Below are 6,553 nucleotides of genomic sequence, written 5' to 3'. Positions count from 1 at the left end.
ACAATCATCTCGATGTGGAGGGTGGCTGATTTTTATCTGCATGTGTCTGTTTGTGTGGTTTTATGTGTCTAGCATGTATGTTGGTCCAAATAAATTCATCTGCCTCTGTGTGTACAGACCCCAGAATGACCCACTCTATCACCGCTGCCCTTGACAAGTCAAGAAATGGATCCTGTCAGCCTCGACAGCATTTAGCACTACAATTATCCCCTTTCACAGCCTGGCTGAATCAGTGTAAGCCACACCAGGCAGCAGTTGCCACTCAGGCATGAGCACGATGCGGTGCACCATCTCTGGGTGAGCAATTTGAAGCAATTGTGTTGCTGTGTGATCATCAGTGCAAATCAGGACCTGCTCATTTATTAAGCAATTTCTGTTGAAGAAAATTAGAGGGAAGGCTCTTTCAATTTGGCAGGAGATGGATAGTAATATCGCTAAAAGCAACAACAATAATGCATAATGTATCTGACATCAAACAAAAAAAAAGTGGGGGCGGGGCGGGGGGGTGGGGGGTGTGACTGAGTGGGATGCATCAACTCATCTCGAAGGGGTCAGCTATTCTGAGAGGAGTGGTCATCCTCATGCAGCCACAGCACAGACCAAAGTGGCAAGGACTTGCTCTCCGGATGCGAGAATGAGTCACTCCATAGGCTGCGCATGCAGGACCCATCCGTTGGCCTTAGCTGACCTTTGGCTCTGACGGTGGCTAATGGAGAACTGGCACTTGATCAATGCACTGAGAGACTGGGCTCCCTGTCCCTGCCCTTTCACCAGGCCAGAATTGCAGGGATTCTGCCAGAAGCCACGCGGCGGAGCCATCAACCCTGCCACTTTCCCATCCGTGGATGACAGCTGCAGAGCCAAGGAGCCTGGGGACACCACGCTGCCCTGCCATGTAGGAAGGACAGCCAGCAACTCAGTCCCTGTGGCAGTGGGAGGGAAAGTCACAAATGATCCACTTGTGAATGTCACATCCATGTAAACATCCCCAGCATATGATGATATGATGACCTGCACCACTGTTGAAAACCAAGATAAAACTGAAGTTGATAGTTTTTGCTTCAAAACTTTTTTTCTGAAGTTTTTTTCAATTAGTTTTACCACAGCAGTTATGCTGAGATACAGAAAGTAGTGCTTATTAGAAGTGCTGTTGAACTTGAAATGTGGTTTAAACACAGGAAAAGTTACCACCCATGTTTAGACAGCTCTGTTTTAAAAATGAGCTCCACGTTCCTTTAAGTTATGTTTCATACAGTTGGACCAAAAGCTGAGAAGATAACCTTTGTTTGTAAAAAGTTAAAGTCCTATAAACAAAGCCTTACACCTGCAGAACCCTTTGTCAATCGTTAGAAGTTGTGTTTGCAGTTTAAGTGTTTTAGCATCCATTGTGCACTTAAAATGTCCCCGTAGGGAACATATTTTCTTGTGCTCCACCATGTCACTAAGACGCCTGATGTTATGCATTGTGATGTACTTTGTAACCCAGATGGTGCACAGCTGTATACCTTTTATCAGAGCGCTCTGTTTTTGTCAATAGACAACGCTTGCATCCAAATACAAAACAATACTTAGTGTGCATTTTAATTGCATACTTTCAAACATGACAATACTCGAAACAGCAGATAAAACATTTGGTCCATATGGAGAGAAAAAGGAAAACATCCAAGACATTTAGCACAGACTGTTCTCTTTATTATCATTAACAGTAATGTAATTCTGAAGCCCTCTGTGACCCCCTCACAGCAGCACTTTATCTCAGAAGTCATTCATTAGAACAAACAGAAGGCAGGCAGAACGATAGCAAGAAAGAGACATGAGGAGAAAGCAGTGTAAAATAAATTAGATTGTTCTTAAGAGATGGGCCACTTTGAGACGCTAAAAGAAAGCACACTTCAGATATTCAAAGGAAATCCAGCTGTACAGTATCAGATGAAGTTGTTGAGTGGAGTCTATGATCAAGTTGTGATTTTGTGCTCTGTGTGTAATCGCAGTCACACTTACTGTCCACTTTGGATTTAAGGACCCACAGAAGCTTTAAACCATAGGGGTGTCCAAAAGTCAGTCCTCAAGGGCCACTGTGCTGCATGTTTTGGATGTTTCCTGTTGTAGCACACCTGAATCAGATTGGTGGGTCAACACTCTTGGGCAGAACTTGACAACAAGCTGTTGAGAAGAGTCATTTAATTTGAATCAGATGTGTTGGATAAGGGAGAGAACTAAATTCTGCAGGATTGAGGCTGCCGATGCAGTGCATGTTTGGACTGAGATTGGGTTATACTTTTTCTGTGAAAAACCATGGGCTGACACAAGCTGTAGTGAGACTAATCAAAAAGCTTCTTATGTATTCGTCCTCAAATATAAATAGATCGCTCAGTCTTGCGCTCATGATTTGGCCCAGTGTTTACAGAATTTGATTTTTAACAGCGAAGACCACCTTTTTCTGATGTTCTCCCCCTCCCAAAATGAACCTTTTCTTAAGAGGAGTCACATGGCCTTTCTTCATATTTGCACACCCTGGTCCAGCTTATCTTATCACCTCTATAAAGGTACATATGATCCAACTCTATACTTGCTCATATGTAAATGTATACTTTCATGAGGATAAAATAGAAAAAAATGTAATACAGAGTGGTCAGAGACTGTTGGGATGGGGAATTGGTGGGTGGGGGAGGGGGGAGAGGGGGGTTGTGTGGATCCTTGGAGTGGTGTGACAGACTCCCCGGCCTCCTGGTAGGATTTGTTGGAATGTGAGAGAAGAGGATTTTAGCACCAGGCAAGCCACGCCAGAGTGCTGCAGACTTCATGCCATCTGTCTCAGCCTCCATCCTCCCTCTGCCAAACTCATCAGACCTTTATTTCCTCTCCCTCTTTCTCCTTCTCATCCCTGTTCACACGAGTAGCCGACATACTGAGATCTGCTAATGTATTGGAAGGAAAAATGGCCGGGCTTGATAAAGACATAAAAAAGAATCTCGATTGATTCATATGTATTCTTGGAGCTAACTGTAGGATAGCCCCGGTGAAGATAAAAAATGTGTCCAGTATCTGTTATTTGTTATGAGACCAACAAGGAAAAAAAGAGTTATTCATACCATAGCAGATCTCTTGATCAGTTAATAATGAAACATGTTCCAAGTGAGAGCCAAGAAGTGTACTTAATTTATTGCTCCATTGTAAACAGGGCATTACCTTCCTGAACTTGATATGTGATAGCATGAGAAAAATGTACACATATATCAGAATGTGATTAAAATCCATGTAATAAATAATAATAATAAAAATAATAATAAATTTTTGGTATTGATGTGATTATTTAATCATTGTCTGATTTCAGGAATGTCTGAATTATGGATGTACTTATGTAATAATAATAATAATAATAATAAAATCAACACTTGCCAGCAAATAAAAATATAAACCTTGGCCAAAATTTGTTAAATCTCTTGATTGTAGAGAGATATGCATTCTCAGGCTATAATTAAATCAAAAGAAGATTTTCACATCAAATGGTTGTGTGATTGGGATGTGTTTGTGTGGGACTGATCTCTCACCCAATCTCTGCATGTGGGCAGCTAGGGAGGAGGCAGCAGGAGATCACAGGGAGGAGCTGTACCAGCTCCATGTCCTTAACCTGTTAGCAGAAGGGTAACGGAGGGTGGAGGGACTGGAAAGAAGATGTACCCTTCGTCCGATATAGAACACCAGGTGGCAGGAGGCGGGCAGGAGGCCTTTGAAGCTGACCCCTGGTCTTTGCACTGAGATGGCCTCAGAGATCGATTTAGCCAGAGATGGCAGGGAGGGGAGCCAGGTGCCCCCTGAGGACCATCATAACACTCAGATCTATTATGAGCAAGAAGGAGAGAGTCAGCTTGGGCTGAGCCCCATTGCTCCCAATCCTACAGCCAAAATTAACTGGCCACATCCTAGCAGGTACGAGAATACCAAGAGCAGTGGAGTGCAAATAGGCATAATCCTCACGCAGTGTGTTTTAGGATGTTTCTATGGTAAAATACTAAATCTGGATTTAAAAGATAGTATTGTAGAGTTTTTTTTTTTAGAAATGTAGCTCAGCATTATCCAAAGAGTTTATTAATTAAACCAAATAAAAGGTTTATTTTTTTACAAAATACAACTACAAATATCAATTCAATGACTTGATACAAACTGCACTGCACATGCTGCTCAAACAAGATCCAATTATACAAAACAGAAAGAGTGAAGAATCATCAAGATGGACAAGAAGGAAAATAAAACTCATTTGCAGAAAATTAAATCAACAAATGTTTATGTTCAAGTGGACAAAAGTGATTAAGAAAAGCTGCTGCCATAAATGAGCATGTAATCTTCCAACATATACTTAATCTGAAAAAATTGAATTATAAGCAAATACTGTACAGCTGTTGTATGTTTTTGGTGCTTTTGCCTGTAAGATTAATTTAAAGCATCCAATGAAAAAGCTGAAATAATGAGAGACAACAGGACATAATGGCTGATTCATCTCTATGAATCAGCTATCCCATTCATAGTGTTCATCCTGGACAACACTAGAAATGCGCAGGCTGCTTTGTATTTTGGCCAGATTAGGAGGAGGTGAGAGCTATCAGTGTCTACATGCTCATCACTGTGTATTACTCTGTTTACCGTACACAAAATGCAAGCATGCACTCATAAGCACACACACTTAAACTCACGAACAGAAACTCAAATCCTCTAGCTCCCCCTACCCAGCCTCCATACCCTCCCTCCCTGGGTGAGGAAATAAAAACTAGGAACTCAGAGAAGGATGGCTGGAAAAAAAAAAATAAAGATGTTTGATTTCCCCAGCAACCAATGGTGTTGAAGCTCTCTGTGCTTTCTGCCTTCTGATAGGTCTATGTCACTCTCTTCTTCTCAAACCCCATGTCATTCCCTCTAATCCCCCTCCTAAACGCAAAACAGCCAATCCTGGGACAAGGCTCAGGGGCTGTGGAGGGATGAGGCAGCTGAGGCATGGAAGGAGTGAAGAATGTAGTTCAGGAGGAGAGAAAGGAGCACCAGAAGCTAGTGGTGATGTGAGAAGTAGCCAATGTGTTATTATTAATAAAGCATTAAAAAAGTGAGCACATCAAAGCATACAGGGGCTTTGCTATCATACATGAAAGTAACGCACTATGGCTTAATGTTTCCTAAGGCATGTTATGGTGACGCTGCTTTGATTTGAAATGCATTGTGTGGAAAATGGATTTACAGGAGTAGGGAGAGCAAGCTTGTTGAGGGTTCAGACCATAATTTAAAAGCTGACCTCATAGGCTCTTCAAAGTGTCTATGAGAGTGAGTATTTGAGGCATCCTTGCAGAATGTGCAAAACCACAGCCACATAAACAAATAAACAAATACATATTTGAGAGGAGTGTGGAGAGCACTGTAAAAACACAAGGTAGGAAATCATTTTTGCTCCAATTTCAAAATTATGTATCTATTCACATTTTGATCATTATTACTTTTTTTATTCTTTCCTTTTTGACCAAAGGGTGTCACACCTGATTATACTGTGCCCCTTTGCCAATCAATGCTTGCAGGAAGTGAGAGACCCCCCCACACACACATTTTGCCCCCATGGAAAAGGTAATTATCCTAATCTACCTTCCTCCTGTGCTCCAGCTCCTGTGCCACACTGACTCAGACCACCTCCGTGGCTTCATTATCAGTACTGGGACTCACTAATGGCTTGACGGCTTCACTGTGCAGGCTGCTGGTGAAGAAAAACCAGGGAGAGAGAAAAGTAGAAGACAAGAAAGGAGAAGGAGAACAGAGAAAAGAAAGGAAGAAAAAAAAATTAGATACTTAAGAGCAAGGGGTTGCCATGAGGGTTAACATCTCAATCATGAGGGACAGCACAAGTTCTACAGCTTTGCTTGCCAAAAAGTCAGTGGTCTCTGATGGATGGTGAAGTGGAAGAGTATAGTGTCAAAGTAGCAGTTGCCAAAGTGCTTCCTGCATGGCCGGATGACCATAACATCAATGCATTTGAAGTGGCAAGCATCTAAATGCGTTTCTCACACACCTCCACCTTGCATGTTTGCAACAGCTATAACCTCGCAACATACAGAAGGACTGGGGGTGGGAATTCAGTTTCACTTTTTTTTTTTTTTTTCCTGACAAATGACACCCTGACAGTTGGGAAAATGTTGGGGTCCCTGAACAGATTTCTCAGCTTTAAAAATAAAAATGTGTTGGATTAGACAAAGACAGACATTTCATAGTCTACGTTTGATCCCCAATGAGAGCACTGACAAATGCCACCCCACCCCCACTCCGTCTGTGCCATAATTGTTTTTTTTTTCTCTCAAGAAATGTCATATAGCTAAAAGGTGATAATTCTATATAGCACAAACAGACACTAATTTCTTCCAAGTGTGCATAGCATATAGGCTAACAGATTGAGATGGTGTTTTCTTTGAATCACACTACATTGGCATGCAAGCTTTAAACAATCTTTCTATAATGAGAGATTCCGTGGAAACCTTTAGAAACCTTAACACTTTGCCCTGGAGGTGAAAAAAAACTCAAAAGT

At 41.7% G+C, this 6,553-nt stretch overlaps 1 long non-coding RNA gene across 1 annotated transcript in view; it reads right to left on the bottom strand.

Moving 5' to 3' along the window:
- Positions 1 to 497: 497 nt before the first annotated feature.
- The window catches only part of LOC121642624, a 94,045-nt gene continuing 87,989 nt past the window's right edge, over positions 498 to 6,553 (bottom strand). Inside the window, exons 4-5 of the long non-coding RNA XR_006010929.1 lie at positions 5,623 to 5,728; positions 498 to 3,840 (exon numbers count right to left, since the gene is read on the bottom strand). This is a non-coding gene — a long non-coding RNA (uncharacterized LOC121642624). The remainder of the gene's footprint in view (positions 3,841 to 5,622; positions 5,729 to 6,553) is intronic.

This window comes from Melanotaenia boesemani, chromosome 7 (assembly GCF_017639745.1).
Source record: "Melanotaenia boesemani isolate fMelBoe1 chromosome 7, fMelBoe1.pri, whole genome shotgun sequence".
NCBI lineage: Eukaryota > Metazoa > Chordata > Actinopteri > Atheriniformes > Melanotaeniidae > Melanotaenia > Melanotaenia boesemani.
This window is presented reverse-complemented; position numbering and strand designations above follow the sequence as displayed.